Source organism: Erythrolamprus reginae, chromosome 3 (assembly GCF_031021105.1).
Source record: "Erythrolamprus reginae isolate rEryReg1 chromosome 3, rEryReg1.hap1, whole genome shotgun sequence".
Taxonomy (NCBI): Eukaryota; Metazoa; Chordata; class Lepidosauria; order Squamata; family Dipsadidae; genus Erythrolamprus; species Erythrolamprus reginae.
In genome coordinates, this window is record NC_091952.1 from 241,490,540 (window position 1) to 241,497,852 (window position 7,313).

The window sequence follows — 7,313 nt, forward strand, 5'->3', positions numbered from 1 at the left end:
TAATAATAATAATAATAATAATAATGCAATAAGAAGTGTGTTAATTGTTTGCATGCATGGAATTTAGCCAATTTGCATGCCAAGTAAGGGTTGGATTCCAATATCAAAGAACGTGCTATGTCTCCTGAGCAGAGACAGGTTACAAGCGGTGTGCCACAAGGGTCTGTTCTGGGTCCTATTCTTTTTAATATGTTTGTGAGTGACATAGGGGAAGGTTTGGTATGGAAGGTTTGCCTATTTGCCGACGACTCTAAAGTGTGCAATAGGGTTGATATTCCTGGAGGGGTCTGTAATATGGTAACTGATTTAGTTTTACTAGATAAATGGTCAAAGCAATGGAAACTGCAGTTTAATGTTTCCAAATGTAAAATAATGCACTTGGGGAAAAGGAATCCTCAATCTGAGTATTGCATTGGCAGTTCTGTGTTAGCAAAAACTTCAGAAGAGAAGGATTTAGGGGTCGTGATTTCTGACAGTCTCAAAATGGGTGAGCAGTGCGGTCGGGCAGTAGGAAAAGCAAGTAGGATGCTTGGCTGCATAGCTAGAGGTATAACAAGCAGGAAGAGGGAGATTGTGATCCCCTTATATAGAGCGCTGGTGAGACCACATTTGGAATACTGTGTTCAGTTCTGGAGACCTCACCTACAAAAAGATATTGACAAAATTGAACGGGTCCAAAGACGGGCTACAAGAATGGTGGAAGGTCTTAAGCATAAAACGTATCAGGAAAGACTTAATGAACTCAATCTGTATAGTCTGGAGGACAGAAGGAAAAGGGGGGACATGATCGAAACATTTAAATATGTTAAAGGGTTAAATAAGGTTCAGGAGGGAAGTGTTTTTAATAGGAAAGTGAACACAAGAACAAGGGGACACAATCTGAAGTTAGTTGGGGGAAAGATCAAAAGCAACGTGAGAAAATATTATTTTACTGAAAGAGTAGTAGATCCTTGGAACAAACTTCCAGCAGACGTGGTAGATAAATCCACAGTAACTGAATTTAAACATGCCTGGGATAAACATATATCCATCCTAAGATAAAATACAGAAAATAGTATAAGGGCAGACTAGATGGACCATGATGTCTTTTTCTGCCGTCAGGATTCTATGTTTCCATGTCTCCTAACCGAGCTACATACAGTGGGTCCGTTCCATTTCATTTTATCCTGGAATAATAAAAAAAATGTTTGTTTTTATATTAACATTAAAATTCACAACTTTCCGGCTTGCTGTAACTTCCAGCTAAGATTTGCTTTTTCTCATTTTTATAGGCATTTCATTCAGCATTCTAGTCCTTATCTTTTCACTCTCGTGAGAGAGCACACGGTGGCTAACCCTGGGATCACAGAAGGTCGTTGGAAGTAGGATATACAGTAGTCACGTTTGGACTCCAGAATCACACGGTCAAGGTGGAAGAAGAAGAGATCATTTCTGGCTTTTTTGGAGAAGTTTCACGTGACAAAAGTCCCACCTGGGGGATTTTTCTAAAAAGAAGAAACAATGAGGTCCTTGTATATACTTTCCCTGTAATTTGTTGCTTTCTCCGTTTCTTGATGACTTTTTGTATACTTACACTGCAAAGATTTTTTTTTTTTGCTACCTTTTTTGTAAATAGATCATTGTCGTCTGAAAGCAGTCTTTCGTCCAATCCATTTCCTACAATTCCTGTCTCTACCCTTCTAATAATTTGGAAACATTTTGGCCTACTGCATTAATTTCTATCATTAAAATATACTACCGTGTTTCCCCAAAGATAAAACCTTGTCTTAATATGGTTTTACAACTCTGATTGGGCTTATTATAATAATAATAACAATAATTTATTAGATTTATATGCTGCCCCTCTCCGAAGACTCGGGGTGGCTCACAACAACAATAATAAAAGTGTTACAATGTAAACAAATCTAATATTAAAAAACATCTAAAAAACCCATCATTTAAAAAACTATGCAACCCACGCATACCATACATAAAACTATAAAAGCCTGGGGGAGATGTCTCAATTCCCCCATGCCTGGCGATACAGGTGAGTCTTAAGTAATTTGCGAAAGACAAGGCAGGTGGGGGCAGTTCTGATCTCTGGAGGGAGTTGATTCCAGAGGACCGGGGCCGCCACAGAGAAGGCTCTTCCCCTGGGGCCTGCCAGACGACATCGCTTAGTCGACGGGACCCAGAGAAGGCCAATTTTGTGAGACCTTATCAGATGCTGGGATTCGTGCAGCAGAAGACAGTTCTGGAGGTATTCGGAATTATCAAGGGACGTCTTATTTTGGGGAACAGGGCATAAGCTAGGCGCAGTGATTAATTGGATTGGAAGCCCGGGGACTGCGAGTTTTAGTTCTGCCCTAGGCACAAAGCCAACTGGGTAACTTTGGGCCAGTCATTCTCTAGGAAGAAGACATTGACAAGCTACTTCTGACAACGTTGCCAAGAAAAACTGCAAGGACTTCCATCGGGAATCAAGGTGACTCAATGGATGATGACCATTTGTTTCAGAGGAAGTTGTATTCATCTCGTTTTGCACATTTGCCCTTCCTCAAACAATTTGTTTGCAATTCATCTCGTTTACGTTTTACGCATCTGCTTTTTTCACACAATTTACACGTTGGCTGGTGGGCCTTCATCTCTTTGAATGGGAATTAATCTTCGTCAAATTGGGAGAACAAATCTGTTAATGCACCCAATAATTCACCTTGTGCCAAACAGTTGGAGCCAGCGCACTAGAGAAACCAAGTGCTGCTTGCTTGATCCAAGTTCTTTTTTTTTTTTTACTACTGGTAGTACAATCTGAAACAATTTGCAACAGAGGGCTCAAGCTTTATACCTTAACTTGTTTATGAATTATTGTTATATTTTTGTTGGTGAGTTTTGAGTTAGATTATAGCTTCTAGCACTTTTGTTCTTCGGTGACTGCTGAGAAGAGAGGGAGAAATATTGAATTGCCGCCTCTCTTTGATTAAAAAAAATGTAGATGACTTTCGCATGGTTTGGAGACAATGTTCCATTTTCCTCCAATACACCCTGCTTAACCTTAATGCTAGATTTTAATTAAAGAGACACTTTTCTAACAATTGTTTGTCCTGATTCAGTAAAACAATGTTGTTGTAAGATTTTTCTCTTGCATGTGTTTTTTTAAGCACTACAGTGGTACCTCTACCTAAGAACACCCCTACTTATGAACTTTTCTAAATAAGAACCGGGTGTTCAAGATTTTTTTGCCTCTTCCCAAGAACCATTTTCCACTTAAAAACCTGAGCCTCCGAAACTGTAACTGGAAAAGGCAGGGAGGAGCCTCCATGGGGCCTCTCTAGGAATCTCCTGGGAGGATATAGTGCTGGAAAAGGCGGGGAGAAGCCTCTGTGAGGCCTCTCTAGGAATCTCCTGCGAGGAAACAGGGCTGGAAAAGGCGGGGAGAAGCCTCCATGGGGCCTTTCTAGGAATCTCCTGGGAGGAAACAGGGCCTCCACCCTCCCTGTGGTTTCCCCAATCGCATGCATTATTTCCTTTTACATTGATTCCTATGGAAAAAAATGCTTCTTCTTACAAACTTTTCTACTTAAGAACCTAGTCACGGAACAAATTCAGCTCGTAAGTAGAAGTACCACTGTAATTTGTATTTCAGACTGAGTCCAACTCATTTAGAAGACACCAGGATGTTAGGTCTTCTGTGTAACAGGTGGACAACTCAATTATCCAGCATTAACAACCTGAAAATTTGGGTAAAAACAAAACACCCCTGATAATGTTAAATGATTTAATGATAAATTTTATCAGAGGAAAAGACAGGTGCTGTGGTTTAAGGTTGTTCCTTTTTAGTCTGAATTAGATATCTAGAATATAGCTTCTGAGCACTACATGTTAGAAAAATCCTTGGCCAAAACTGGGGTCTAAGACCACTCGCTGCAGCCAATTTGCCACAAGACAACTCACCACAACCAACTCGCCATGGAATAAGAGTTACACATACCAAAGGGATGGTGGAATAGAATTATTAAAGAAAGGATGCAAATGAAGGGATAAGATGAAATGTGAATGACAAAAATTACCGTATTTTTCGGAGCATAAGACATGTGCACAGGAGGGGCCATGCTCACACACACACCCCACTCTTTTGGTACACAACAGCAAAATGGTTAGCCATCACTGCACTATATGGTTTAATGGCAAAGTAAGGGATGCGGCAGCTAAGATGCTTAGCTTGCCAATCAGGTCGGCAGTTCAGCGGTTGGAATCCCTAGCACCATGTAATGGAATGAGCTGGCGTTACTTGGCCCGGCTTCTGCCAACCTAGCCGTTCGAAAGCACTTGTAAAAAATACAAGTAGAAAAACAGGGCCCACCTTTGGTGGGAAAGTAACGGCATCCCGTGCTCCTTTAGCGTTTAGTCATGTCAGCCAAATGACCACTGTTGTGAGTATGTAGTCCACATCCGGTTCAGCTGGTCACGGATTTCAAGGACCAGAAGACGGACGAGTACTGGCATCGCAGGCTAGTGTTCTTGCCATCTGAAGTCTGAGAGTGAGAGTGAAGGGGAATTGGAGACTGGGGAACTACCAAAGACCGTAGAACCCCCAATTATGGTATTGTCTGATTCAGAGGACGATGAGGACTTTGAGGATCAGGACCCCGTTAGATGCAAGGGTAAGGAGAATGAGATCTAGACATGAATATCTCATAAGAAGGGATTATTGGCGTTGAATAGATCTTTGGAACATTTGGCCACACCTTGGCAGTACAGGCTGATGGGAAAGGGGTGTGGCAAACAACGTTCTTCACAATGGACAATGGTGCCTCGAAGCTGAGACGTCTTCTGCTCCCATGGACTTTGATTCCTGCCTGTTGCATAAGCTGTTAAACTCTGGACTGTGAGTGTAGCTAAAAACCCAAGACACATCGTTAGTGGAGATTTATGACTCTATCTTGCTGGCATCCCAGACTTTCCTGATCTGCTAATTAAAGAAACCCAACCAGCATGAAATTCCTTGTGTTAACCCTTGTATTGCAGAAATTGTTTTACCAATAGACTTTCCCTATGGGTACTTTTGAAACGTGTGTGGGTCTTTATTTCTGATAATTACAAAGGAAATGGCGGTATTAGTTAAAAGCAATGAGATGGGAGAATTTAGAGAAATAAAAGAAGCAGTGATAGAAAGCGCTCAGGCGGTAATAGCCCTAGGCTGGAAGGATGCGACAAAATGGACAATACAAAATTAGTATTGGTACATGGTGGATCATATTCAATTTGAGATTATGGATAAGAGGATGAAACTAATCTGCGGGAACTGATGGGACAATGGGTCAAGGTAAGAGGATATGTGGTCAGTAGAATTCGAGACCAAGGTATAGAGAATAAATTAGAATTACTTTATAATATGTAAATATATTGCTCTCAAGTTAAAATAATATATAGAAAATATGCCCTCATTTTGGTGGAGGGGTATGGATGTTGTTTGGTGGTGGGCACTTTGAATACTAACACATTTTTAAGTGTTGTGTGAATGTTTTATTGATATATTGTTGTTATAAAAATCAATACAAAAATTAAAAAAAATTTTTTAAAGATAATTGATCCGCCCGGACAGAACAACCACAAAGATATGGTCAGACAGTGCTAGCTCTCTGGCTTTGAAACAGAGATGAGCATCGCCCCCTAGGGTCAGGAACGACTAGCGCATAGGTGTGAGGGGAACCTTTACCTATGTGGTTTAGTAGAAAAGGAGAATGCTATTTTTTTCCCCAAAACCAGGAAAAATGCCTGTTCAAATTGTTTTCAGCACCCTTTGGTGGGTTTAAAAACTCTCGAAATTACAAGAGGGCAATATCAAAAGATAACAGAACCAAAATGAACAATCAGTTAGAGTTTTACAGCTTTAATTTAAAACTTTACCAATGACAAGAACAAAAAAAAAAGAATTTAGTTACAAAAAGAAGTTCTCTATACAAAAGAATAGAGGTACCTGTTTCACAACAGAATCCGCCCTTGACATTATCAACTTAAAACCCGGAATAAAGTGCTTCAGGGGAACAAAGCAATGCTGAAGAGTCATTAAGAGTGAATTACATTTAGGAAAGCAATATGGGCTTGACTGTTGCAGACCAATTTTTGAATGAAATCATTGCTTCTGAGAAACCAGCATTTCAAGAAAAATGTACCTAGAGGCGGTCTCCTTAATAGATTGAATTTCCACATGCCCAGATCTGTTGATGTGGAGATGCAAAGAACCAATTCCAATTTTGGGGATAGAACTGCCTTCCCTCACCTGTCCTCGCCTATCTGAATTACTACAAGGTGTAGCTAGATGACAAGTCACTATCAAGGCATTCCCACATACCATGTATGTGGGAACCTGGTTATCTAGGGCAGTGTTTCCCAACCTTGGCAACTTGAAGATATCTGGACTTCAACTCCCAGAATTCCCCAGCCAGCATTCGCTGGCTGGGGAATTCTGGGAGTTGAAGTCCAAATATCTTCAAGTTGCCAAGGTTGGGAAACGCCGATTTAAGGCTCCTTCCTGATATTCAGAGTTAAACAAACAAACCTAATCTCCGTTTTTTTCCTATTTTATGGTGGTACGGGTGGAACACATTAGGAACTGATGTCTCATGTTCCTGCAAACGTGAAGTAAATTGTCATTATCAGTTCCCACAGTTGAAGAGCTAAATTGCTGTTCTGTTCATCAGATCACCTCTTTCACGGAGCAAAATGCCAGGAAGTTAAGAAAAGCAATTATTATTCTTTTCATTATTCATTTGATCCAACAGAAAGGTCCAATTCGACCTCCTCCTGTAATATCCAAGCAATACCTTTCTGAAGAACTACCGGATTCGTTTCCAACAATGGGAGAATTTCATTTGGAGATATTTTTCCCCCCAAGTCAAGGAATTCGTATCAATAATAATAATAAGACAGCATGACCGGGAGAAGTGTCCTAATCTCGATTCCTCCTTTTATTATTATTTTAATCTAAAACGATGACATTTATACAATCCTACTAATTGCCATATTAAGGAAGCAATCTCTGACCTTTGATGTGAAAACTGCAAAAATGCAGCATGCATAAGAAACATTAGCTGTCTGCAAGTTGACCAATATTTTTTTCTCAAAATGCAAGCAATCCAAAATCCTGGATTTTAACCTACCGGGTATTCTAGATCTTGCTTCGCAAACAGGCTTTGGCCAAAATAATATTTGCAATATGCTTCTTCGGTTAACATCTAAAGCACAGCATTCGGGGCAGGGGGGGAGCTATGCAAGCCCACAACTTCTTTTTAAGTAGCAACACCCAAAAAGGTAATTTAAAATGATTGCTTGGG

General features: G+C 40.3%; 1 protein-coding gene across 3 annotated transcripts in view; it reads left to right on the forward strand.

Annotated features, from left to right (window-relative positions):
• The window catches only part of ZHX2 (zinc fingers and homeoboxes 2), a 46,516-nt gene extending 44,757 nt beyond the window's left edge, over positions 1 to 1,759 (forward strand). For all 3 annotated transcript variants that reach the window (XM_070748273.1, XM_070748274.1, XM_070748275.1), the window contains exon 3: positions 1,272 to 1,759. The gene's annotated coding sequence lies outside the window, so the exon portion shown is untranslated. The remainder of the gene's footprint in view (positions 1 to 1,271) is intronic.
• The last annotated feature ends 5,554 nt before the right edge of the window (positions 1,760 to 7,313 follow it).